At 42.9% G+C, this 27,777-nt stretch overlaps 1 protein-coding gene across 3 annotated transcripts in view; it reads left to right on the top strand.

Moving 5' to 3' along the window:
* Positions 1-6,208: 6,208 nt before the first annotated feature.
* The window catches only part of SPOP (speckle type BTB/POZ protein), a 79,009-nt gene continuing 57,440 nt past the window's right edge, over positions 6,209-27,777 (top strand). Inside the window, exon 1 of one of the 3 annotated variants that reach the window (XM_001168235.5) lies at positions 6,209-6,516. The gene's annotated coding sequence lies outside the window, so the exon portion shown is untranslated. Of the gene's footprint in view, positions 6,517-8,075; positions 8,175-27,777 lie in introns of those variants that run through there. The other 2 variants (XM_001168317.5, XM_054671120.2) reach the window with 2 other exon arrangements.

Genomic DNA, 27,777 nt, shown 5'->3' with positions numbered 1-27,777 from the left:
TGGGGGCCTAGAGGTCCAGCATCTGATCTGCTTCCTGTTTGGGATGTGTCCTCTGCTGTGGATCGCATCAGTGAGGAGGGTCACATATCACACCATGGACACCATGGCAGGGAGACCTTTCCTTGTTACCCGCCATGGTAGTTAGGGCCCAAGAGGCGGACTAGGATTGGCCAACCGGATACTTCCACCTGGAGCTGTGGGTTTGCAGCATGAGACACAGATGAAGAGAAGATTAGACATCCTTTGCAGCAGCAGCAGCAGCAGCAGCAGCAGTGGTGATGTGTCTGCTGGTGGCACATTGTGGCAGTGCCCAGCAGCTGGGCCTCCTCTCCAGACTGTCCTGCTGAAGAAGGTGGTTGTCCTTCCTCCACCAGCCATTGGTTTCCAGCTGAATTTCCAAGTTGGACTCTTTAGCTCCTGTTAATTCTCGGAGCCAGCAATATTTCTTCAGTCAATTCCAGTTCTGATTGATGTAGCCCGAGTTGATGCAGTTCTTGCAACTGGGAACTCTGGCTGATGTTTGAGGAAACAGGTTCTGAGGTCAAAGAGCTTGTGCAGGGGCCACAGCTAGCAAGTAACGGTGTTCTGGCTGAGAAATCTGTGCTGTTTTCTTGATTCCACACTCCCCAGAGAATTCTGAAGAAGGGCACGGAGGCAAGGAGTGACACAGTGCACAGATGAGAGTGGGACTTGAAGACTAGCAGGTATGTGAACACTTACTCCAAAACATCCACATTCAGTGACACATTCATAAATAAGTTGAGTCTACTGTATGCCAGAGACTGTGGTGTGTTCAAATACTATTTCAACCAGGCACAGTGGTTCACGCCTGTAATCCCAGCACTCTGGGAGGCCAAGGCAGGCAGATCACCTGAGGTCAGGAGTTCGAGACCAGCCTGACTGACATGGTGAAACCCCATCTCTACTAAAAAAAAAAAAAGGCCGGGCACGGTGGCTCACGCCTGTAATCCCAGCACTTTGGGAGGCCGGGGCAGGTGGATCACGAGGTCAGGAGATCGAGACCATCCTGGCTAACATGGTGAAACCCCGTCTCTACTAAAAATACAAAAAATTAGCCGGGCGTGGTGGCGGGCAACTGTAGTCCCAGCTACTCCGGAGGCTGAGGCAGGAGAATGGCATGCACCCGGGAGGCGGAGCTTGCAGTGAGCTGAGATTGTGCCACTCCACTCCAGCCTGGGTACTCGGTCTCAAAAAAAAAAAAAAAAACTAGCCAGGTATGGCAGCGGGTGCCTTTAGTCCCAGCTACTCGGCAGGCTGAGGCAGGAGAAATGCTGGAACCTGGGAGCCCGAGGTGGCAGTGAGCCGAGATTGCACCACTGCACTCCAGCCTGGGCAACAGAGCAAGACTCAAAACAACAACAAAATATTATTTCAGTTCATCCTTACATAGTATATGATAAGGTGGGCATTATTTTGCTTATTGTTCCAATGGAAAAACTGAGCCTTAGAGAGGTTTGTCCAACTTTATATTGTAGTAAGTGTTAGTGCTGGGTTTGAACTTGAGTCTCCAGACAAGGGGGCTGGAGCCCTTTCATTAAGCCACAGATGCCTCACTATGCAATTTCATGAATCAATGAAAATGTCTCCACTGCTAATATTTGTGAGCCCCATAGAGGCCCCAGTGCAACATCATAAATGTGTTATTCTTGTTTCTTTGTGCATGTTCTTACACCTGTGTCCTGGGGTATGACATTTGTCTCTTTTCCTTTAGGCGGGTACCTCTGGAACACAGGACTCTGCCCCTACTAAAGGTCTTCCTTCCTGTATATTCATCTCCAATGTCCATGAAGGGCTCCACCAAAGGAGACGCTGGGCCCAGGGACCAACTGCCCAACTGAAAAGTTGATCATTGACCACTCAACGGAAGAGCTGTCCAGTGAGGAGAGAAAGACTTCAGCTTCTTACAGCACTTACAACCAAAATGGGAGTCTGTACTCATTTTCTATTCAGTCCTGCCTGCCTCCACCTCCCCTAGAGCTTCAAGGGAAACCACACCTTTGCTTGCTGGACTGTAAAATGGAGCCGAAGATCCTCGTTGGCATCTCAGAGCCTTTGGGGAAGATCCCGCACCCAGACCTGGCTCATAACAGCCAATGAACACTTTGTTGTTTGTGTTTCGGATTAAGAAAATGAGTTCTGCATGTTGCTTACCATCACAAGGAGCAGTGAACTGAATTGGTGCCATTGTAAGCTTGATTGTTGTTGCATAGATAAAAGCCTCATTAAGTCCCTCAGGAGGAGACAAGAATTTTATTTTGAGGAAAGAAGAACAAGAAGCGCTTCTTGCTTGTTGTCATTACAGCAACAAAACATTTAATGGAGGAAAAAATTAAATAACTGCACTTTTTTTTTCTTTACCCAAACCTCGTCAAGAGGCTGGGTGAGTTTTTAATTAGTGCTGCATTTTCAATAAATCCGTATCTGTATGTGGTGCGGATTCTTTCCTGGATAAGGGAAAGATAATAATGAGAATCCTATTTTTCAGTCCCACACTAAAGGGATGCCTGGTATATTTAATCATGCTGTAGAAATCCTGGCAGCTTTCTCTGAGCCCAGCCTCTGCTCTAATTACATTTCTAGATTTTAGTAAATTGAAAGGGAAAATGTAGGAACAAAATAATTAAAACCGAAGAGGAAGTGCATATTAAAAAGGAGAAGCTGTTTAAAATTCTTCCACACAGTGCTTCCAAGGACATCTACAATCATTTAATCAGCTCCACACCAAATCAAAGTCCTTTGTACAGAGGCTGATAGGATCACATCTCAGGTGGGCGGTATGGTCCCCACAGTATAATAGGAGCTTCATTGCACCAGGCTACAGATGGGGATAAGACCTCTCATACCCTTCCACATCACTGGGGATTCGGGCCCAGCCTGGACAAGCTGTTGGCACAGACTCACTTTCCCCAAGGAGTCCCCTTCCAGGTCCTGGGTAGAGTCTGGCGAAGCTGTTACAATTAGCTCCAAATGTGAGGGAGCTACAGTAGGTTGTCCATGCATCCAGTTTCCTTTTCCTGCACCCTGTTCCCGACTTTCATGCTCCTTCCTGCAAAGAGTACCCCTTTTCTTTTTTCCCTGCTTTTGTGTGAACTCTGAAGTCAAGAGAATAGGTAATTGAGCAACCTCAGTGACACCAGGAACCAGTTACTTGTTACTGGTTACTGGATTATTTCTGGGGCATTCCGAATTTTCAGAAGGACCAAAAACCTTGCTGGCTTCAGCTAAAGGAATCATGTTTGTTGATAACAATGATAAGTTAAATCTCTTTTTTTTTTTGAGACAGAGTCTCGCTATGTCGTCCAGGCTGGAGTGCAGTGGCTTGATCTTGGCTTACTGCAACCTCTGCCTCCCAGGTTCAAGCGATTCTCCTATCTCAGCCTCCTGAGTAGCTGGGATTACAGGTGTGTGCCACCATGTCAGGCTAATTTTTGTATTTTTAGTAGAGACGGGGATTTTACCATGTTGGCCAGCCTGGTCTCGAACTCCTGACCGCAAGTGATTCGCCCGCCTTGGCCTCCCAAAGTGCTGGGATTACAAGTGTGAGCCACCTGATAAGTGAAATCTAATTGGAAAGTTTCAAGCCTCTGCCTAATAGGTGACAAAGGCTCTTTTTGTTTTGCAGTGGGGCAGGTACAGTCACCACATCATTGTAGAATTTAGGATCTACATTTCTTGATCATTCTGGCTGAAAAATCGGTTGTGTAAACTCTAGGAGTCTGGAGTGTTTTGTCCGTGATTCCTAGGAAATTTTAAACTGTGAGATTATAGGACTTGCTTCTGTATTTGAAAGTGGAAGACAGCCTGGCACTGTCAGGGGCTTTTTTTTTTTTTTTCAAACCCCTGGGGTTTTGCTCATGGGCTCCCAGCCTTCCTGGCTGAACAGACTCACCAGCCACCTGGCACCAGGACGCGTGTGGCAGGAGACACTGAGCACTGTCTCCTAGAGACAGTCACATAGGCCTGGGAGACAGCAGGGCTCCCAGAAGCTGTTCCCAAAGCAGGGCCCACACTGTGTCACCTCCCAATCTACAGGTTCATTGGGTTGCTCTCGTGTCCAATGCTATGTGCGTGTGTGTGTGTATGTGTAATGATACCATTCCAGCACGAAAGAGGCATTCAGTAAGAACATATATTAAAAACTTTTTTCTTTCTTTCTTTTTTTTTTTTTTTTAGAGACAGGATGTCACTTTGTTGCTCAGGCTGGAGCACAGTGGCGTGATCATGGCTGACTGCAGTCTTGAACTCCTGAGCTCAAGTGATGTGATCCTCCTACCCTAGCCTCCCAAAGTACTGGGATTACAGACACAATGTCATAATAATTTTTTTTTTAAGACAAGGTATTACTCTGTCGCCCACTTTGGAGTGCAGTGGCACAATCAGTTCACTGTAACCTTAAAGTCCTGGGCTCAAGGGATCCTCCTGCTTCAGCCTCCTGAGTAGCTGGGACTACAGGCAGGTACCACCACACTTGGCTAATTTTTTTGTAGAACGGAGTCTTGCTTTGTTGCCCAGGCTGGTTTCCAACTCCTGGGCTCAAGCGATCCTCCCACCTCAGCCTCCCAAAGTGTTGGGATTACAGGCATGAGCCACTGTGCCCAGCCCAAGAATAATTTTTAAAAATTTTTAAAATTTGAGCTAAAGGAAAGAATCATAACAACTAATACCCAACACTAACATTATTACTGTAACACCGAGACAACTTTTTTTCTCTAAGGGCCAAGGTGATCCAAGGCCTTTTCTTTCACTCAACTCAGGAATCACTTATGGCCCATTGGAGCTAAAATGTGAAGCTGACAGGGAACTCAGGTGTCCAAGATAACAAATTGTCACTGAATTAGCTTCCTTCCTTCCTTTATTTATTTATTTATTTATTTTTATTGAGATGGAGTCTCCCTCTGTCGCCCAGGCTGGAGTGCAGTGGTGTGATCTTGGCTCATTGTAAGCTCAGCCTCCCGGGTCCACGCCATTCTCCTGCCTCAGCCTCCTGAGTAGCTGGGACTACAGGCGCCCGCCACCACACCCAGCTAATTTTTTGTATTTTTAGTAGAGACAGGGTTTCACCGTGTTAGCCAGGATGGTCTCGATCTCCTGACCTCGTGACCCACCCGCCTCGGCCTCCCAAAGTGCTGAGATTACAGGCGTGAGCCACCGCACCAGCCCCTTTTATTTTTATTTATTTTATTTTATTATTTTTTTTGAGACATAGTCTTGCTCTGCCATCCAGGCTGGAGTGCAGTGGCGCGATCTCTGCTCACCTCCGTCTCCCAGGTTCAAGCAATTTTCCTGCCTCAGTCTCCGGAGTAGCTGGGATTACAGACGCGTGCCACCACGCCTGGCTAATTTTTTTTTTTTTTTGAGACGGAGTCTCTCTCTGTCGCCTAGGCTGGAGTGCAGTGGCGCGATCTCGGCTCACTGCAAGCTCCGCCTCCCGGGTTCACGCCATTCTTCTGCCTCAGCCTCCGGAGTAGCTGGGACTACAGGCGCCCGCCACTGCGCCCGGCTAATTTTTTGTATTTTTAGTAGAGACAGGGTTTCACCGTGGTCTCGATCTCCTGACCTCGTGATCCACCCGCCTTGGCCTCCCAAAGTGCTGGGATTACAGGCGTGAGTCACCGCACCCAGCCACGCCCAGCTAATTTTTATATTTTTAGTAGAGATGGGGTTTCGCCATGTTGGCCAGGCTGGTCTCGAACTCCTGACCTCAGGTGATCCGCCCACCCCAGCCTCCCAAAGTGCTGGGATTACAGGCGTCAGCCACCATGCGTGGTCAGCTTCCTTTTAGTTAGATCACCTATATCTCCTGCCTTCCCCTGAAAGGATAGTCCTTGTTTTTGTTTACAAGTGCTAAATTTTAAAAGTTACCTAAAAGGGTCTCTAGCATCATCATAAAGTCCAAAAAATATTTTACTGACAGGGCTGGCTTTTAAAAAATGAGTTAATACATATAAGAGTCGTTGGTACTCCATAAACTGCTTGCAGACCTAAATCGCTGTTGTGAAATGCCTTTAACTGTTCCGTTGCCCACTCCGACCCTTGGCTTGTTACGCCTCTATTTGGTCCTCGCACCTCGCAGCGGGCTCCCGCGCCCTGCACGCGACCCCCTCCAAGTTCCCGCCTCTTTTTACTCAGGCCCCTCCTTCCTCTCAAATCCCCGGGCCCTGACTTGGCCCCGAGACGCATGCGCACTAGGGAAGGTAGGCGGAGTCTTGAGGGAGGAGGAGCAGGGAAACCCAGGGAGGGGAGGGGAGGAGAAGGGAGTAATGGGGAGGAGGCCGCGCGGGGTGGGGTCTGGCGGTACGCGCTGGCTGCGTCGACGTGCTGACGCCATGACGCCCCGGCCGGTGTGTGTCGGTGTGTGTGTGTGTGTGTGTGAGTGTGCGCGCTCCGAGTGTGTGTGTATTTGTGTATCGGCGGTCCCGCAGGTCCCGGATGTTGCGGACAGTATGAGGCAAGCGCAGGGGGACGGGGACCAGCAGCTGTCGCCGCCGCTCTCAGGTGAGTGGGGGGAGGAGAGTCGAGGGAGGGGGTTGTCCTGTCGGAGTGTGGGGGGGGCACCTCCCTGAAGAGGTGACTGACCCCCACTGTCCCCCCACCCCCCGCCACACACATATACTCTCCTCAGTCCCATTTCCTACACCCGGATTACGTGGCCTGCGAATGCCAGAGCCGAATCAGCCGTCCCTTCTCCCTATCTCAAGCATTCAGAAGACACAAACGCGCCCCCTGCCTTCAGCCCCCCCATCATTTCCCAGCCCCATCCCCCTTGCCAAATAGTGAGCTGTCGCCTGCGGCGAGATGGGTGACTGCGCATGCGCGAGTGTGAACGCGCTCGGGCTGCTTCTTCGCTGCCCCGGGGGCGCATGCGCATCGCGGTGTTGCAGGGACCTGCGGGATAAAGAGCCGGTGGAGCACGAGTCCGCCTTCTTCCCAGGCTGTGGGCTAGACTTGCTGCCAGATAATGAGCCTGTTGCTCCTGTCCAAAGGGGAGAATTTAAATTATGTGAAAGACTTAACGGACAAAGCACTATTCTCATCTGGTGTTGCCCTAGAGACTCCCAGGCTACAAAAGCCTCGCAGAGCCAGCGTGTCCCACACTGACCCTTCTTTTGAAACTGTCACTGTATCTTCTAGTTCTAGGATTACTTTTCCATTCCTATACTCCCATCGTTGTGCTTGTACCTTTTAGTACCAACTTACCCTAAATTTAGGAGTGGGTGCTCCATCCCATCACTTATTCTGGCAGGGGATTTTGGAAGCCTTGCTAAAGAAGACTAAGGGTCATAAATGGAACTAAGTGAGGCATTTCATTTTAGTAAAATTCTTAATTCGCAGAACTAGATAAGAGAGATGAAGGGCACCGGCCTTCTTACTTTGTGTGACCTATTTGCCTTTTTTTTTGGTCAAAGATCTTCCTTAGCACTTTTCATTTTATCTGTACCTTATTGGTGCTCTGTGACATGAAAACAAATCGGAAAGCAATCTGAAACTGTTGGTGGACAATAACTTATTCAGTGGAGGTTTTAAGTAATGTGATGTTTCTTTCACGTTGGCAGATAACAAAAAGAAATGTAAATAACGAACTTTGAAGTACAATAGTATTTCAGTGATCTAGGACCTGGGTTTTCAGTTAGCGATTATATGTGGCCCTTTTTTTGGATACTTTGCTGCTGCTTACCTCTGCCATCAAAACAGAGTGAAGAAAAGATAAAATCTTAATAGCAAAAGGTTTTCTAGATAACATTGAAATGAATAGCTAAATTGTTGTGGGGAAGGGAGTGCGAGAGGAGGGGCATTTTTTGTGTTTTTCAGTTCTCCTTGCCAATCCCGTCTCCTAGCTGGATAACTGGGAAGGGACCTATTAGTAAGCCTTACTTTCAATTCTCTTTAGTTTGTATTCTTTGTTGTTCTTCTCTCACGGCTTTTTTGGCTGCCACTGTTAACTCCAAAACCGCATGTTCTTGGGCCTTAAAGTATATGTATTTTTCACTTCCCCTTTTAACCCTGACCCTTACAGGGTTCTGCTGTCTTTTGTGCTGTTTCCTGTTGCCATGGTTACAGTTAGAACCAAGAGATGACACACAGGGAACAGAGGAATTTGGGGTGCATATATCTTCCTGCGAAAGAGCTGGAAACTCACCTTTTTTTCCTTAGAGGTAGAAGTTATTGTAAGACTACCCCACCCTTAGGTTTGGGGTAGTTGCTATCCATTTGGTACTTTATTGATTTCTCGTTTTAGAGCTCTTCATAGTAGCTAGTTTGGTATTTGGAGATGTTTACTGTTTCCTATGTCCATACTTAGATATTACTTAGGTAGTATCTAGAAGTGAAACTATTGTAGTAAGTGTCCATCTTCTCAGTAGGTTTCGGCCATTGGGATGCTTAGATTTTTTCTTTTCCTTTTTTTTTTTTTTTTTGAGATCGAGTCTTGCTCTGTCACCCAGGCTGGAGTGCAGTGGCGCGATCTCAGCTCACTGCCACCTTTGCCTCCTGGGTTCAAGCGATTCTTCTGCCTCAGCCTCCCGAGTAGCTGGGATTACAGGTGAGTGCCACCATGCCTGGCTAATTTGTATTTTTTGTAGAGTTGAGGTTTTGCCATGTTGGCCAAGCTGGTCTCGAACTCCTGACCTCAAGTGATCCAGCCCCGCCTTGGCCTCCCAAAGTGCTGGGATTACAGGTGTGAGCCACTGTGCCCGGCCTGATTTTTTCTAGAAACATTTTGTCTAGTTGAATTCACTGAAGCCTCATTTAAAATTTTGATGGCGTGCGATGCTTTTAGATTAAGACAAATATTGTTAAATAATTCGTACTGGTGCAGAGCCTTTTTTAAAAAATCATTGTTTAAAATGGGTTAACACATGTACATACATATGAAACAAAATTCAAAAGGTACACAGAGAGTGAAGTCTTTCTTTTCTTACCATCCTCTTTTTATCCATGAGTTCCCCTTCCCAAAGGCAACAGTCTTGTTTATTCATCCCGAGACAGTATATCCTTTTACAAGCATATACACCTATATATTCTTCACATTTTTTGTTTTTGTTTGTTTTACACAATAAGACACTATGCTCATTCTGTACTTTGCTTTTCTCACTTTATTTATCTTGGTGATCATTCCATGTAGTAAATACAGTCCCTCTTCCTTTTTGAAAGATGGCAGATAATTCCATTGTGTAGATGTACCATCATTCAGCCAACACTTATTGGACATTTAGGTTGTTTCCAGTGATACAATTAATTCCTTGTATGTACTTATTCTGTGTACATGGGTGTCTGTTGGTTTAAATTCCTAGTGGAAGCGCTGGATCAATGGATGTGCATTTGTAATGTTGTTAGGTATTACTAAATGCTTTCCACAGAGGTTGTATGAATTTATATTCCTGCCAGCAGTGTGAGTCTGCCTGTTTTCTCACCAACACTATTATCAAAATTTTTGATCATTTGTGCAGTCTTTTATCTAAGATTTTAAAGCTCATTATGTAGTTTGTTAAGCTTCATTTCACTGAAGAGTTGTGTATAAATACCTCACTGTTTTGCAGATTGGGGAGGGGTCATGGAGGATTTTGTTTGAAAAATAATGTCATGAGAATAAAGTCATATGTCTGGATAATAGCAAATCCATGACAATGCTAGGAAGACATAAAAAACCTATATTCCAATTTCTTCCTTTAACTCTTAGATGCTAGTTTCTCTGTTAGTATTCTGTAAACCTGTAAATGATTTATGATCTCCTTTTGATAGCTCTGACTTTAAATTGTTTATCCAAGTAAACTGCTGTTATTCTGGTGAGAAATTGAAAAGCTAATCTAGTTAGTTGAGGTCTGCTCTCTTGGTACAGAATACTGGTACTAGCATTTTTTAAGTCTGCTGATAGCAGAATACTTCACTATGAGCTTCAAATAAATAGAAAATAATTAAATATGACTGTGCCTGAAGAGAGCTTACAGTCTTGTTGGAAAACCTAGAAGAAATGGATAACTTTCTGGACACATGTAGTCTACCAAGATTGAACCATGAAGAAATAGAAAACCTGAACAGATCAATAATAGTGAGTAACGAGATTGAAGCAATAATAAAAAGTCTCCCATCAAAGAAAAAGCCCAGGACCTGATAGCTTCATTGCTGATTTCTACCAAACATTTAAAGAAGAACTAATAGCAATTCTACTCAAACTATTCTAAAAAGTTGAAGAGAAGGGACTACTTCTTAAACTCATTCTATGAGGCCAGCCTTACCCTGATACCAAAACCAAAGATGTAATCTTTTTATTTATTTATTTATTTATTTATTTTGAGACCAAGTTTCACTGCTGTTGCCCAGGCTGGAGTGCAGTGGTGCAATCTCGACTCACCGCAACCTCTGCCTCCCTGGTTCAAGCTATTCTCCTGCCTCAGCCTTCCTGAGTAGCTGGGATTACAGGCATGCAACACCACGCCCGGCTTTGTATTTTTAGTAGAGACGGGGTTTCTCCATGTTGGTTAGGCTGGTCTCGAATTCCCGACCTCAGATGATCTGCCTGCCTTGGCCTCCCAAAGTGCTGGGATTACAGGCCTGAGCCACCACGCCCGGCCCAAAGATGTAATCCTGTTGTAAAGCCACACCTATTGAATATAGGAAATAATAAGAGAACAATTAGAAAACAGAACTAGAACAGTAATACACTGTGTTCCATGCTGAGAGGACCTTGTGAAGACATGATTAAGGGTTAGAGGAGAGTTCATTTGGGAGGCCTTCCTGGAGGAAGTGCATTTGGAGCCTTTTTCTTTTTTCGTATAATGGTTTAAGTGAAAAATTTTAAACATACAGAAAAATGGAAAAAATAGTACAATTATCACCTTTATATCCATCACTTAGATTCAACAGTTGTTCACATTTTGCTATATTTACTTTATGTATATGCATATTTATTTTATTTTATTTTATTTTTTCTGAGACAGAGTCTTGCTCTGTCACCCAGGCTGGAGTGCAGTGGCGCGATCTTGGCTCACTGCAAGCTCCGCCTCCTGGGTTCATGCCATTCTCCTGCCTCAGCCTCCCAAGTAGCTGGGACTACAGGCGCCCGCCACCACGCCCGGCTAATTTTTTGTATTTTTTAGTAGAGATGGTGTTTCACCATGTTAGCCAGGATGGTCTTGATCTCCTGACCTCGTGATCCACCCACCTTGGCCTCCCAAAGTGCTGGGATTACAGGCGTGAGCCACCGTGCCCAGCCGTGCACATATATTTAAATATATAAATTTTTGTATTGCAAACATCATGACACTTTACCCTTAAATACTTCAGCTGTATCTCCTTAAAGCTTATAATATTGTCACAGTTAAGGCAATTAACAGTAATTCTCTAATACCATCTAATATCCAGTTCGTGTTCAGATTTTCCCAGTTGTCTTGAAGATGACACTTCTTTTTTTCCTCCAAACATATCTCTTTAGTCTCTTCAAATCTAGAACAATTTAGAAGCCACATGATACTGTTTTTTGTTTTTTTTTCGAGATGGAGTTTCACTCTGTCGCCTAGGCTGGAGTGCAGTGGCATGATCTTGGCTCACTGCAACCTTTGCCTCCAGGGTTCAAGCCATTCTCCTGCCTTAGCCTTCGAGGAGCTGGGATTGTAGGTGCCCACCACCACACCTGGCTAATTTTTGCATTTTTAGTAGAGACGGGGTTTCACCATGTTGGCCAGGCCAGTCTCGAACTCCTGAACTCAAGTGATCCGCCTGCGTCGGCCTCCCAAAGTGCTGGGATTACAAGCGTGAGCCACCATACCTGGCCTCATGATACTGGTTTTTAAAGAGCCCGAGCTGTTTGTCTTGTAGAATATATCACTTATGGAATTTTCTGGTTATTTCTTCATAGTTTCATAAACAGATATTGAGCTCTAAAGGTCTGATTAGATTATCGTTAAACATTTTTGATGAGACTACTTTGTACGTGTTTCTTTGCTCGTCGCTGCATCATAGTAGGAGAAACACAATGTCATAATGTCCCACTATTAATGATGCTGAGTTTGTTTGATCATTTAAGGTGGTAAATACCAGACTCATTTGTTGTAAAGACAATTTTCCCCCTTTGTAATTAGTAAGTTATCTGTGGAGTGGTGCTACTTTGGCATTGTACTGTTACACTTCTCCAGCAACATTTCACCTCATGATAATGATCTTTGCCTGAATCAGTTAATTCATTGGTTTTTGGAAATAGTGATTTTTCTGATTCTGTCATTTCTTTTTACACTGATTAGCTTTCAATCTTCTGTAAGGATTTTCCTCATCGGTTAGGAATAAATTATAATTTTTTTTTTGAGATGGAGTCTTGCTCTGTCTCCCAGGCTGGAGTGCAGTGGAGCGATCTTGGCTCACTGCAACCTCTGCCTCCTGGATTCAAGTGATTCTTGTGCCTCAACCTTCCAATTAGCTGGGATTACAGGTGCCCACCACAACGCTTGGCTAATTTTTTGTATTTTTAGTAGAGGTGGGGTTTCACCGTGTTAGCCAGGATGGTCTCGATCTCCTGACCTTGTGATCCACCTGCCTCGGCCTCCCAAAGTGCTGCGATTACAGGCGTGAGCCACCCCGCCCAGCCAATTTTTGTGTTTTGAATAGAAATGGGGTTTCACCATATTGGCCAGGCTGGCCTCAAACTCCTGACCTCAAGTGATCCTCCCGCCTCTGCTTCCCAAAGTCCTGGGATTACAGGCATGAGCCACTGTGCCTGGCCTACATTATAATTTCTACTAAAAAATTGAGGTAAATTCTTAATTTTTTTTCTTTAACACTTTTCTGAGCAAGGAAATGGTACAATATCATCTCTAATGGTGGTAAATGAGTTTTTTTTCACTCTCATTGTTTTAGTGTCATGGATTTTAGTTTATTCTGTTTTACCAACATTACCTTCTTTTTGATGCTCACACTGTCCTGTATTTGGCCTGTGGGAGCCCTTTAAGCTTGAGCTATGAGTGCTTCCTTGCTTTCTGTCACAAGAAGTTCCTAGCTCACTTTGTATTTTTCCTGTCCTAGATGCAGAACCCTTACCCTTAACCTTTATGTATATGACATTTTCTTCCCTTTCAGTAAATTATGAGGTTGGTGCAAAAGTAATTGCGGTTTTGTCATTTAATGGTAAAAACCTCAATTACTTTTGCACCAACCTCTAACAGGTTATTTGTCTACCATATGGAGCTTCTGGAACCAAATTCTAAAAACTAAAGGTGCTTTAATTTTAACTTGATGTACCTAGTGTTTTACTCGCTTCTGTGTCACTGGCATTGCTGGATTCTGGATGTTAGAACTCACAGCTTCCTTGTCTTGAATATTCTTCGTGAAAGGCAGTATCTCTGAAGAGAGCATTGACCACCCCGTTGTCCCCACCTCTCATGAGCAAACTTGTTTTTTTCTAAGATGAAAGGCACACAGAATAAAATTTAGAAGTTGAAATTGTGTGTTTCTAAGCTTTGGGATGTGGCGGTTTTATTATTATATAAAAACATCTGTGCGTCTGTGCACAAGTATGTCTTCCCTTTTCCTCATCTCTACACAGTGTTATGTAAGATTATGCTGTAATTGCATATTTTTTTATTACTAGATTTTCATCATCTTTGAGGCAAATTGTTCTTAATTAGGGAAAAATTTCAGATAGGCCGTAAACTCTGATATCTAGCTGTCTTAACTCAGGGTCTGGAACAGTGCTGAATCCTGTGGCTTTCTGTCATGTACTGTAGACTCAGGAGAAAAGTCAGGGCAGCCACAGTGTTTTCTGAAAATTCATCACACTAATAAAGGTTAATACAAATGAAAGATACAGCAGAACTGCATTCTAAAGTGGGTTTCGGAGTGGACTAATTCCTGTCTTAGCAAAAAATGTTTTGTTAGACTCCTACAATGTAGTGGTATTTGAGTAATCTTACTACTGATTTCAGGTTACTCAAAGCCAGATAATAACAGTATTCTGATATTTATCTGAAATTCATATTTCAGTTTCTTTTTACCATTTTGTCATATTTACAAGGTTATTCTCAACCTGGTTTCATAACAATACTGGTCCCAAATTAAATCCTGGTTGTATATTCAGGGAAGCACGCCTGTTTCTTGTGTTTGTTTTCAGGCATAGTGAATCTCTCCGAAAGGCTATTCTGACACATTTGCCAATAAGACCTAGTAGCTGCTTTTATTTTTGTTTTTGAAAAGCTCCCATTACAGGAAAAAGAAATTATAAAGTACACATTCTTGAGGAAATGCTTGGGCTGTCATTCTTCCAATTATGATCATGTTTTAATAGAACTGGCAAGGAGTTGCCTAGGTACTCTATGACAGAGCTGGTCATGCAGCTTTGGGAGAGCTGGATATAGACCTTAGGGAATTAACCATTCAGACAGCAACACCTTCTTGACCATGGAGACCTTTATTCTTGACTTTTGATTTTCTAAAAAGCTGTTAGTGTAAATCTCCTTGCCATGTCAGTAGTTCTTTGAAAGCCTCTAATCTCCCCATCTATATATCTATTTATTTGTAAGAGGAAAAATGTATGTGTGATCATTCATCTCCTCAAATTGAGATTTATATATTCCTTTACTTGATATTTGGAAACAGATAACCATGTAGAAATTTTCTGTAAATAAAAATGACAGTTTTTCAGTGAACATCTTTTATGCTGTCTTAATTTTTTTTTTTTTTTTTTTTTTTTTTTGAGGCGGAGTCTTGCTCTGTCATCAGGCTGGAGTACAGTGGTGCGATCTCGGCTCACTGCAACCTCCGCCTCCCGGGTCCAAGCCATTCTCTTACCTAAGCCTCCCGAGTAGCTGGGACTACAGGCGCACATCACCACGCCCAGCTAATTTTTGTATTTTTAGTAGAGACGGGATTTCACCATGTTGGCCAGGATGGTCTCGAGCTCCTGACCTTGTGATCCGCCCACCTCAGCCTCCCAAAGTCCTGGGATTACAGGCATGAGCCACCACGCCTGGTCTTAATTTTTTTTATTTTTTATTTTTATATTCCATACTACAACTTGCTTTTTTTTTATTATTTATTTTTTATTGATCATTCTTGGGTGTTTCTTTAATTTTTTAATTATAAAAATATCTTAGGCTGGGCGTGGTGGCTCACGCCTGTAATCCCAGGACTTTGGGAGGCTGAGATGGGTGGATCACCTGAGGTCGGGAGTTCAAGACCAGCCCGGCCAACATAGTGAAACCCTGTCTCCACTAAAAATGCAAAAATTATCCGGGCATGGTGGTGGGCGCCTGTATTCCCAGCTACTTGAGAGGCTGAGGCAGGAGAATCACTTGAACCTGGGAGGCGGAGGTTGCAGTGAGCTGAGATCGCACCACTGCACTCCCGCCTGGGCGACAGAGCAAGACTCATCTCAAAAAAAAAGGCCGGGCGCGGTGGCTCGCGCCTGTAATCCCAGCACTTTGGGAGGCCGAGATGGGCGGATCACGAGGTCAGGAGATCGATACCACCCTGGCTAACGCGGTGAAACCCCGTCTCTACTAAAAATACAAAAAATTAGCCGGGCATGGTGGCGGGCGCCTGTAGTCCCAGCTACTCGGGAGGCTGAGGCAGGAGAATGGCGGGAACCTGGGAGGTGGAGCTTGCAGTGAGCCGAGATCGTGCCGTTGCACTCCAGTCTGGGTGACAAGAGTGAGAGACTCCATCTCAAAAAAAAAAAAAAAAAGATATGTATATATATGTCTATATATATATGTATATATATGTCTATATATGTGTATATATGTCTATATATATGTGTATGTATATGTCTATATATGTGTATATATGTCTATATATGTCAATATATATGTGTGTATATATGTATATCTTAAACATATAGAAAAATATAAAGAATAATACCATGCATATACTTATCACCCAGCTTTATAAAATCTTAACATTTTATTATATTTGCCCCCAGATACTTTTTCTAGTGAATAAAACATTACTGAAATAGCAAAGCCTTAGTGTACTCCTATTTTCTTCTTCCCTCCCTCCTTAGAGGTAACACCTATCTTGAATTTGGTGTTTATTATGTTCTAACTGTGCTATAATCCAATATGTACTATATACTCCAGTCAATACCATTCTTTACCTTAATATTTTTGCTTAGTATGTTTTTTTGAGATATATTTATGTTGATACATGTAACTTGAGTTCATTTTAACTGCTGTTTAGTATTTGGTTGTATGAATATGCTGTACCACAGTTTATCCATTTTCTGTTTAATACACATAAGGTATTTAGAGTTTTTTATTATTACACATAATAAACAATCTTTTTATTGTGGTAAAAAACTTAATATTAAATTTACCACCTTAACCATTTTTAAGGATACAGTTAGTGGTGTTTAGTATATTCACATTGTTATGCAACAGATCTCTAGAACTTTTTCATCTTGCAATACGGAAACTCTGTACTCACTAAACACCTTCTTGTTTCCTCCCACCCCCAGGCTCTGGAAACCACCCTTCTACTTTCTGTCTCTAGGAATTTCACTACTCTAGGTGACTGGTGTAAGTGGAATTATACAGAGTTTGTCTATTTTGTGACTGGCTTGTTTTGCGTAGCCCAGTGTCCTTAAGGTTCATCCATGTTGTGGCATGTGCTAGGATTTCCTTTCTTTTAAGGCTGAATAATATTCCATTGCATATTTTGTTTATCCCTTTATCTGTTGATAGACACTTGTGTTGTTTTTACCTTTCGGCTATTGGGAGTAATGCTGATATGAACATGAGTGTACAAACATCTTTTCGAGACCCTGCTTTCAGTTCTTTTGGGTATATGCCCAGAAGTGGAATTGTGGATCATGTAATTCTATTTCTAATTTTTTGAGGAAACTCCATACTGTTTTCCATAGTGGCTGAACCATTTTATATTGCCACCAACAGTTCACAAAGGTGCTAACCTCTCTGCAGCCTAATACTTTTTCTTTTTTTCCTGTTGAGATGGAGTCTTACTCTATTGCCTAGGCTGGTAGGCAGTGGTGCGATCTTGGTGCACTACAGCCTCTGCCTCCCAGGTTCAAGCGATTCTCCTGCCTCAGCCTCCCAAGTGGCTGAGATGACAGGCGCATGCCACCATGCCCAGCTAATTTTCGTATTTTAGTAGAGACGGGGTTTCGCCATGTTGACCGGGCTGGTCTCAAACTCCTTACTTCAAGTGATCCGCCCGCCTTGGCCTACCAAAGTGCTGAGATTATAGGCGTGAGCCACCGTACCCGGCCTTTTTTTTTTTTTTAAGGCTCTGGATATCCCTTAGGGCAATACTTATTTTGTTAAAAAAAATTTTTTTTTTTGTAATAGTAGCCATCCTAATGGGTGTGTTTTAATTTTTTTTTTTTTTTAAAGACAGCGTTTCATTCTTGTCGCCTAGGCTGAAATGCAATGGCATGATCTCGGCTCACTGCAACCTCTGCCTCCCAGGATCAAGTGATTCTCCTGCCTCTGCCTCCCGAGTAGCTGGGATTATAGGCTTGCGCCACCATGCCCAGCTAATTTTTGTGATTTTACTAGGATGGTGTTTCACCATGTTGGCCAGGCTAGTCTCGAACTCCTGACCTCAGGTGATCCACCCACCTTGGCCTCCCAAAGTACTGGGATTGCAGGCGTGAGCCACCACGCCCAGCCCTTTAATTTGTTTTTAAACTTAATTTTATCTTTTATCAAACTGAGTTTTAGATTTGTTTTGTTTTTTTGAGATGGAGTCTTATTCTGTTGCCCAGGCTGGAGTTGCAGTGGTGCGATCTTGGCTCACTGCCACCTCTGCCTGCCAGGTTCAAGTGATTCTCCTGCCTCAGCCTCTCGAGTAGCTGGGATTACAGGTGCCCACCACCACACCAGGCTAGTTTTTGTATTTTTGGTAGAGATGTGGTTTTACATTGTTGGCCAGACTGGACTCAAACTCCTGACCTCAAGTGACCTGCCTGCCTCAGCCTTTCAAAGTACTGGGATTACAGACATGAGCCACTGCGCCCGGTCTTGAGTTTTAGATTTTCATGCAATCAGATTTATTATATTGTTCCTATATGGGGGTGTGTGTGTGTGTGTGTGTGTGTCTGTGTCTGTCTGTCTTCATGAAGGAATCCTCCCCTATATGGAGGTAATGGTTTCATCTTATATTTTCTTCTAAAAGTTGTAAAAGTTTGCTTTTCACCTTTAGGTCTCTAATCCACCTGGAGTTTATTTCGATGTTTCGTGTGAAGTAGAGATCACTTTTTTTTTTTCATAAAGATAACCCTGAAATATGGATCCAATTTTCTTTCCATAAGGATAATCTAGTGACCAAGCATCCTTTATTGAATAGTCCATCTGTTCCCTACAACTTTTCTAATGCCACTTAAATGTTTCCATATATATGAGAGTTTGTATCTGTATTTTCTCTATTCCATACCATTGGTCTGTTTGCCTATCTTGTACTACACTGCCTTAATTCTCATAGCTTTATAATAATTATTTATATTTGATAGGGCAAGTCTCACTCCCTTGTTCTTTATTTTTCAGACTTTCTGTCATACTGGTATTTTTTTTTTTTTTTTTTTTTGAGATGGAGTCTCGCCCTGTTGCCTAGGCTGGAGTGCAGTGGCGCTATCTCACTGCAACCTCCGCCTCCTGGGTTCAGGCAATTCTCCTGCCTCAGCCTCCTGAGTAGCTGGGACTACAGGTGTGCACCACCACACCAGGCTAATTTTTGTATTTTTATTAGAGATGGGGTTTCAGCATGTTGGCCAGGCTGGTCTTGAACTCCTAACCTCAGGTGATCCACCCGCCTCAGCCTCCCAAAGTGCTGAGATTACAGGCATGAGCCATCGCACCTGGCCAGATTGTTGTGTGTGTGTGTGTGTGTGTGTGTGTCTGTATATATATATAATCTTTTTTTGCTTTTTTTGTGAGACAGAGTCTTGTTCTGTCACCAGGCTGGAGTACAGTGGCGCGATCTCGGCTCACTGCAAGCTCCGCCTCCTGGGTTCACGCCATTCTCCTGCCTCAGCCTCCTGAGTAGCTGGGACTACAGGCGCCTGCCACCACGCCTGGCTAATTTTTTTGTATTTTTAGTAGAGACGGGGTTTCACTATGTTAGCCAGGATGATCTTGATCTCCTGACCTCATGATCCGCCCGCCTTGGCCTCCCAAAGTGCTGGGATTACAGGTGTGTGCCACTGCGCCAGGCCCCAAATTGGTATATTTTAATGAAGCTATTTGTTGTCCAAAATATATTCACATGATATATAATGGACTTTTCCTAAAGAAAAGAAAAATTACACCTTCCTTATCTAGTAACTGATCACTTGTTTTGAATGAGCCTACAATTTCCATTCAACTTTTAGTTTTGTTGGAGTGATTTTATATAGGGATATCTTCAAATGGAAGGGAACCTTATTATAATTTGGTGTCTTGTATAAGGATACCAAATAAAACAGTTTGGGTAAAAGCATCGAAGTTTTATGGTGTCAAGACTTCCTTGATCATAAGGAAATGAAACCTATTCAAACCAGTTCATATAAAAGAGTTTCTGATGCCACATGCAGGGTTAAAAAAAACATAAGCCAGGGGAGATTTATCTAAAGGAAAAAGGAAATAGCTGTTGCAGAATCTAAGGAAAAGCTGAACAACCAAACCTCAGAAAAGGCTGGAACCAAAACAGTAGCAGGGTCTTCCGCAAGAGTTTATGGACTCTAGTGTTCTGCTGTAAATAGGCTTTAGTCTCCATGAGGCGTAATTCAGATTCCTGGGGGAGATCTGATATGGTCAGTTGAAAGGTTGATTTTCCTCCGGGCCAGATACCTGCCCCAGGTTCAACTTCAGTTGCGGGTGAGGAAGGGGGAGATTTTGGTACAAACAGAGCAGTTTTGGGAGTGGCTGGAATCAGGCGTATTTTTCTTAGAACAGTGATTCTCACTGTCATCTCAGGAGTTTTTACACTGCTAAAAACTTTTGAGGACCCTAAAGAGCTTTTGTTTATGTGGGTTATATAAATTGATATTTACCAAATTAGATATTAAAATGGAAGACATTTAAAAATATTTATTACTATAAAATAATAAACCTTTCTCGTTAACATAATATATTTTTATGAAAAAATGTTTTAGAAAAATTCATGAGAAGAGTTGCATTTTTTACATTTCTGCAAGTCTCTTAAATATCCAGCTTAATGGAAGGCAGCTAGATTTTCATATCTGCTTCTATTCAGTCTGATGTGACAATTTGTTTTGATTGAAGTACCCAAAGAAAATATGGCCTGAAAGAACATGTAGTTGGAAAAGGGAGAAGTATTTTATAGCCTTTTCAGACAATTGTGCATATTCTTCTCTGATACTACACCAAAACTTGACAAGTGTTAGTTTCTTATAAATTAAGTTGCAGTATGAAATCTGAAATCATATTGATGTTACTGTTACATTAAAATCCATTAACCTGACTTGCACTTGAATGGATCTTTTACCCATATGTGATTTTAGAATATCATGCTGCAGTCTTTTGGGAAATACTTGTTAATTGAGTTAAGCAGATCTTCTAAATGTTTAAACATTTTATAATACAATAACAAAAACCCACATTAGTTATATCACCACCCATTTCATCAGCAAAGTCTATAAGTATTGGGAAGCTGTCAAGTAGCTACAAATTTTCCAGAATTCTAGTTTTTCTCTAGAAGCCTGGTTTTTATCATTGGCAACAAATACTGTCACTTGTTTTCCTCAGAGTGACAGACTCCATTTTCAAGAAAATGTCTGCTAAATATTCATGTCTAAATAACCAGTTTGTTCTTTGTTCCAAGTAAAAGTAGGGTTCCATGGAAAAAGCAGCTAGTTCAACTCACAACTCAGAGTCACAAGTGCTTTTCCTGGAGACAGCCCATTGTACTTGAGTATCTTGCAGAAGTGCTTTATGCATACTTCCCAGTTTTTTTACAGACTATTTAAAAGACCTACACTCAAGGGTTTAGGTTTAATTAATAATTTTTATTGCTTCATCAAGAACATTCTTAAGTGCAAGCAATTGTTTTTTAAAAAGTCACCTGTGTGATGGCAAAAGACAATGACTGTAGTACAGTTCGATGTCATTACTTATGCTGATGAGTAATAGCTCATGCTAGCAGTGGTCCCCAACCTTTTTGGCCCCATGGACTGGTTTTGTGGAGGACAGTTTTTCCACTACCTGGTAGTTGGGATGGTTTTGGGATGAAACTGCTGCACCTCAGATCATCAGGTATTAGATTCTCATAAGGAGCGTGCAACCTAGATCCCTCCCATTTGCATTTCACAGTAGGGTTGAGGCTCCTTTGAGAATCTCATGCCATGGCTGATCTCACAGGAGGCACAGCTCAAGCAGTAATGCTTGCTCGCCCGTCCACCACTCACCTCCTGCGCGCCTGGTTCCTAACAGGCCATGGGTCGGTAAGGTCTGCAGCCCTGGGGCTGGGGACCCCTGTGCTAAGGCACCAGCAGTTTTACCCATTATTGCTTTTGTACTATCAGCACAAATATCAACATAATGAAAAAGGCAAACAATTTCTTGGTATTGTTATGAAAATAGTGTTGCCTTCACAGACCACTTGAAAGGGACCTCCAGGAATCTACTGGGACCACACTTTGAGAACCACAACCTTAAGAGAGGGTGTGGGTGGGGAAACAAAGGTCAATACTTGAAGTACAGGTGTTTCCTGATGGAATTTTACTGGATCGTTAGTGCAGTCACTTCACTGAACATAATGTCAACACGAATGGGATATTTTTAAAGATCATAAAAAGTTTCAAATTTCTTTTGAACAGAAATGTTTTTCTAGGAATTATCATTTACTTTTTTTTTTTTTTGAGATGGAGTCTCGCCCTGTCGCCCAGGCTGGAGTGCAGTGGCGCAATCTTGGCTCACTGCAACCTCCGCCTCCCAGGTTCAAGCGACTGTCCTGCCTCAACCTCCCGAGTAGCTGGGATTACAGGCGCCCGCCATGTGGTGGTGCCCGGCTAATTTTTGTATTTTTAGTAGAGATGGGGTTTCACCATGTCAGCCAGGCTGGTCTCAAACTCCTGACCTCAGGTGATCTGCCCGCCTGGGCCTCCCAAAGTGCTGGGATTACAGGCGTGAGCCACTGCGCCTGGCCCGGAATTACCATTTTCTAACAGCAGAGTTTATGGTGTTTGGATTTTCAGCCAGATAGTCTTTCAAGTATATAATAATCTTAGGGGAAACCATTTTAATGAAGCTTATGGAATTTGTCTCATGTGGTAGTACATACAGCTTAACATTTTTTTCAAGCACTTGAATATATTTTGAAAATCTGTCACAATCTGAGGGGGGCAAAAATCTGAGCTTTAAAAATTGCATTTGGGCAGGTCCTGCCTTTCTAGAAAAGGCATAGAAGAGAAAGTTCATACTGAGAATTCTCCATTCTAGCTTTGTATCTTTTGGTCATTAAAGGGTCTCTCTAAAGAGGAAGAGACCTCCCTACCCCCAAAAATTTTAATTTTTTTTTTTTTTTTTGAGACGGAGTTTCACTCTTGTTGCCCAGGCTGGAGTGCACTGGCATGATTTCGGCTCACCGCAACCTCCGCCTTCCCAGTTCAAGTGATTCTCCTGCCTCAGCCTCCAAAGTAGCTGGGATTACAGGCATGCACCACAATGCCCGGCTAATTTTGTACTTTTAGTAGAGGCGGGGTTTCTCAATGTTGGTCAGGCTGGTCTTGAACTCCCGACTTCAGGTGATTTGCCTGCCTCAGCCTCCCAAACTGCTGGGATTACAGGCATGAGCCACCGCACCCGGCCTTAAATATGTTTTATGGTAGAGAAGGGAAGGGAATAGTGTTAACTGACTTTTCTTTTTAACAAATACCTGCTGAGTGACTATAAGCAAAAGCATAGTAGAAAGACAGGGAGGGGTATGTTCCAAAATGAGTGGGGGATTAAAGCAGTATTATATGTTTGGTGCTTAGAAGAGGAAGAGATCTTTGGGGAAGCTGGGGTGAGATTCAGGACTGTCTTCGTGAAGGTTACCTTTGAGCTGGGCTTTGAAGGGTGGGTATTTTGAAGGTTGGATTTCCATTGGCAGAGATGGGGAAGGGAATTGAGGCAGAAGGAATGTCATGAGTGAAAATGTGGAGGTGGGGAAGCTCAGTGTTAGTATAGGGTGTGTACTGAAAATGATGAAGAGCATAGCATGGCTGAAGCAGAAGATGGGATAATGGATGATAAGACTGGAAAATAAATGGGCTCAGAGCTTGGAAGGTTTTCGACCATGGCCAAGCAGTTTGGGTTTAATGTGGTAAAGCATGAGAGATTGAAAACTTTTGATTGAAGAAATAACATGATTAGGGTGTGCTTTCACAAATTTTGTTACTGATTTATTAACTATTTTTTTAGTAGGTACTCTGTGCCATATAAGTGAGGCAAAGTTTATATAATGGTGAGCCTCATAGAAAATCCCCACTCTCATGGAATTTGCAGTCTAGAAAAGGAACTTCAGCAAGCTAATGTAGTTATAAATTATTGTAAATGTAATGAAGGAAAGGAATAAATTATTTTTTATTTTTTATTTTTTTGAGATGGAGTCTTGCTCTGTCACACAGGCTGGAGTGCAGTGGCACAATCTCAGCTCACTGCAAGCTCCGCCTCCCGGGTTCACACCATTCTCCTGCCTCAGCCTCCCGAGTAGCTGGGACTACAGGCACCCACCACCACACCCGGCTAATTTTTTTGTATTTTTTAGTAGAGCTGGGGTTTCACCCTGTTAGCCAGGATGGTTTCGATCTCCTGACCTCGTGATCCGCCTGTCTCGGCCTCCCAAAGTGCTGGGATTATAGGCGTGAGCCACTGCGCCTGGCCAGAATAAATTATTAAGGAAAATAATGGGGAGATTAAATTTAGTTGGAGGAGTCAGGGAAGGCCTTTCTGGGGCATTAAATATTAATTGGGTACCAATTATGTGCCAGATGCTATTCTAGATGCTGGAGACAAAAACAGACAAAAATCCCTACTCTCATGGAGCTTATATTCAGGCAGCAAACAAGATAAATAAAATATATGGTTTATTGGAAAGTGATAAGTTTCAAGGAGAAAAATACAACCCGAAAAAGGGATAGATAGAGAATGTTGGGGTGGGAGTAGGTGTTGTGATTTTAGATAGAATGGCCAGGGAAGGCCTCACTAACTCACATCAAAGGTAATGCTTGAGTAAATATCTGTAGAAGATGCAGGAGAGAACTAGCACTCTAGACAAAAGAAATAGCAAAAACCATGAGGTATGTATGTGCCTGCCATACTCAAGGAACCAGCAAGGAGGCCAGCATGACTGGAGTTAAGTGAACAAGAGAGAAAGTAGTAGAAATGAGGTCAGAGAGGTTGGTGGAAGTCCAAATATTGTAGAGCAGTGGTTCTCACTCTTAGCTGTTTGTTAGAGTCACCTGGGGGAACTTTTTCTACTCCTGGTGCCTGGGCTGCACCCATACCACTTAAGTAAGAATCTCTGCAGGTGGGACTTAGTGGCAGAAGAGATGGAGAGAAGTGGATGGATTTGAGAAGTATGTTAAAGAAAGAATTCATTTAATTATAGATTGAGTGTGGGGGTTGAGGAAGAGGAAAGTGTCAAGAATGACTCCCAGGTTTCTGGCTGAAGCAACTGGATGGGTAGACGTGTCACTTACTGAGATGAGGGTGGGAGATAGGAATGGGAGGAGTAGGTGTGGAATTTGGAGGGAAGATCAGAACTCAGGAGTTCAATTTTAGACATGTTAAATTTGAGATGCGAATGAGGCTAAGTATAAATATGTTAAGTAGGCAGATATATGAGTGGAGCTTGAAATGAAATCAGAGCTTGAGGTAATACAATTTTATATCATCCGCTTGTTGATGGTCTTGAAAGTATCTAAATAACATCATGTAGGACAAACTTAATGGTGAAAGAACTGGAGATATGGAAACTAGCCTACTCTACTAATCTGAACAAGAATTGGTGCTAATTTGAATCAGGATAGTGTCAGTGGCTCTAGAAAAATATAAGTAGGTTGGAGGTTTAAGGACTGAGGAGCCTGTGTGTAACGGAGGTGGACAATAGGCAAGGAATGAAAGATAACTTTGAGATATAAAGCCTAGGTGAATGATCCGTCCATTAGCAGATACGAAGCTGTCGGAGGAGCTGGTTTGGGAAAACAGGTAGTGATTGGCTTTGGTTGTATTGATGTTTAGGAGAGGCTGCCTAGCAGGCAGGCAGTTGGGTCTATTGCACTGAGTTTTGGAAGAGTAGATGAGGTTCAAAACGTAGATCAAGAAATAGATTTTCGTACATTGAAAATGAAACACTTTCATTTGCATAAAATTGATTCACCATGGGAGCAGCAGCATTTATGAAAATAGCAACATCCCCAGATTTATTCTGACCTGTTAGGATCTCTGTGATGTGGTCCTTACCTGTTTCTTTTAGTGTTTTCCTTTGATGACCATGTTCAAGCTATACTGCCTTTCTTTCTATTCTTCCAGCATACCCAGCTAGGTCCTCCTTTGGGCTTTTGCACTTTTTATTTTCTCATTTTAACTCTTCTCTCCTTCTTAGTAGAGGGATAAGAGGGCTGAGAAAAATTCAGAAGTTGGTGTCTGGGAAGTGGAGAAAGTTGCAAGCAGATCTTTGCTAAGGTGTGGGAGCATGGATGAGCACATGAAGTAGAATGGCTGTGGGAGCCCTTGACGTTGACATTTGGTCAACACAAAGACACAGAGTACCATGTTGGTCTCAGTGTATCCCAGTACTCAAATCTGTTGACCAGAGATGCTACAGCAGTGGTAGTTCTTCTCCGCTTGGTTGTCTGATGATGGTGGTGGTGATGGTCCACCTTTGAAATATGACTTGACTCATTGCTATCTGTCCTGCCACCGCCGATGGAAACATCTTCTGCATAGGTGAGAAACTCCCTTCAGTGAAAGCTATGGGTGAATTATTTCAGAAACTTGCTGGCTTGAAGAAACAACATGAAAACAGCAGGGAAGTTCCTTGCAGTCCGCTTTGACATATTGTTAGGAATTACTTCTCATTAGGAGCACCTATGTGGCTCTTTATTGGTGGTGTTAGTAGTAAAAGGGAGTAATGCACTCCACATGAATCCTTAAAAAGACTTGAGATTTAAAAATCAACATGGTATTTTTTCAGAATAAAAGTATTTGCTTTTGCTGATTATGAAATAATTTGTGGAAAAAAATAGAAAAGTATAAAGAAAAAAGTAAAAAATTACCCCAAATCCCACCATACAGAGTTAACTACAGTTAACATTTTCTGAACATCTTATTGGGCATTTCTCTAAATGTGTATGTGCATGTAGATATTTATATCTATAAAAAATTGATTGTGTGTTTTTAAAATTGCTTTAAAAATTCAGCATATTGTAGACCTCTTTTATGCCAGTAAAAAAATAACTTCTCAAAGTAACTACATAGAATTCTGTTTTATGGATTAATCATACTTTATTTGGCCAATTTCCCAATAATGAATTTTTTTCCTCCAGTTTTTCCTTATAAATTGTGCTGTGATGGCCAGGCGAAGTGGCTCATGCCTGTAATCCCAGCACTTTGGGAGGCTGAGGTGGGCGGATCATGAGGTCAGGAGATTGAGACCATCCTGGCTAACATGGTAAAACCCTGTCTCTACTAAAAATACAAAAAATTAGCTGGGTGTGGTGACACGCTGCTGTAGTCCCAGCTACTCAGGAGGCTGAGGCAGGAGAATTGCTTGAACCCGGGGAGGTGGAGGTTGCAGTGAGCCGCGATCACGCCACTGCACTCTAGCCTGGGTGACAGAGCAAGACTCTGTTTCAAAAAAAAAAAAAAAAAAAGGCCGGGTGCGGTGGCTCATGCCTGTAATCCCAGCACTTTGGGAGGCCGAGGCGAGTGGATCATAGGGTCAGGAGTTCGAGACCAGCCTGGCCAACATGGTGAAACCCCGTCCCTATTAAAAATACAAAAATTAGCTGGGCGTGGTGGCGGGTGCATGTAATCCCAGCTACTCGAGAGGCCGAGGCAGGAGAATCGTTAGAACCCAGGAGGCAGAGGTTGCAGTGAGCCGAGATCACGCCATTGTACTCCAGTCTGGGTGACAGTGCAAGACTACATCTCAAGAAAGAAAAAATTTGCTGTGATGAACATCGTTGTACATAAATCTTTATACATCAATCATGTTGATTCCTTAGGATTTATTCCTGAAGTAGAATTGCTGTACAATATTAGATTTTTCCTAATTATTCCTTAAATATTCTTATAATTGAAAAAATATGTAAACAGCATTAAAGGACATTTTGATAAAGGTAAAAAAATCAACTTTATTCTTTTTTTTTTTTTGAGACAGAGTCTTGCTCTGTCGCCCAGGCTGGAGTGCAGTGGCGCAATCTCGGCGCAATCTCGGCTCACTGCAAGCTCCGCCTCCCAGGTTCACCACATTCTCCTGCCTCAGCCTCCCAAGTAGCTGGGACTACAGGCACCCGCCACCATGTCCAGCTAATTTTTTGTATGTTTTTTTAGTAGAGACGGGATTTCACTGTGTTAGCCAGGATGGTCTCGATCTCCTGACCTCGTGATCCGCCCATCTCGGCCTCCCAAAGTGCTGGGATTACAGGCATGAGCCACTGCGCCTGGCCTAAATCAGTTTTATTCGTATAGCAACTGTTTTCTTCTTTCCATCTGATAAGTTGTTTTTTAAGTACCAATTCCTAGATCTCACTAGACCTATAAAAGAGAATTTTGGAATAGGGAAAAACATACAGAGAATTAAAATTCTGGGCATCCTACGTTAATTGGCAGCTAA

The sequence above is a fragment of the Pan troglodytes genome, chromosome 19 (genome assembly GCF_028858775.2).
Source record: "Pan troglodytes isolate AG18354 chromosome 19, NHGRI_mPanTro3-v2.0_pri, whole genome shotgun sequence".
NCBI lineage: Eukaryota > Metazoa > Chordata > Mammalia > Primates > Hominidae > Pan > Pan troglodytes.
Note: the sequence above shows the minus strand (reverse complement) of the source record. Positions and strands in the feature narration are given on the sequence as shown.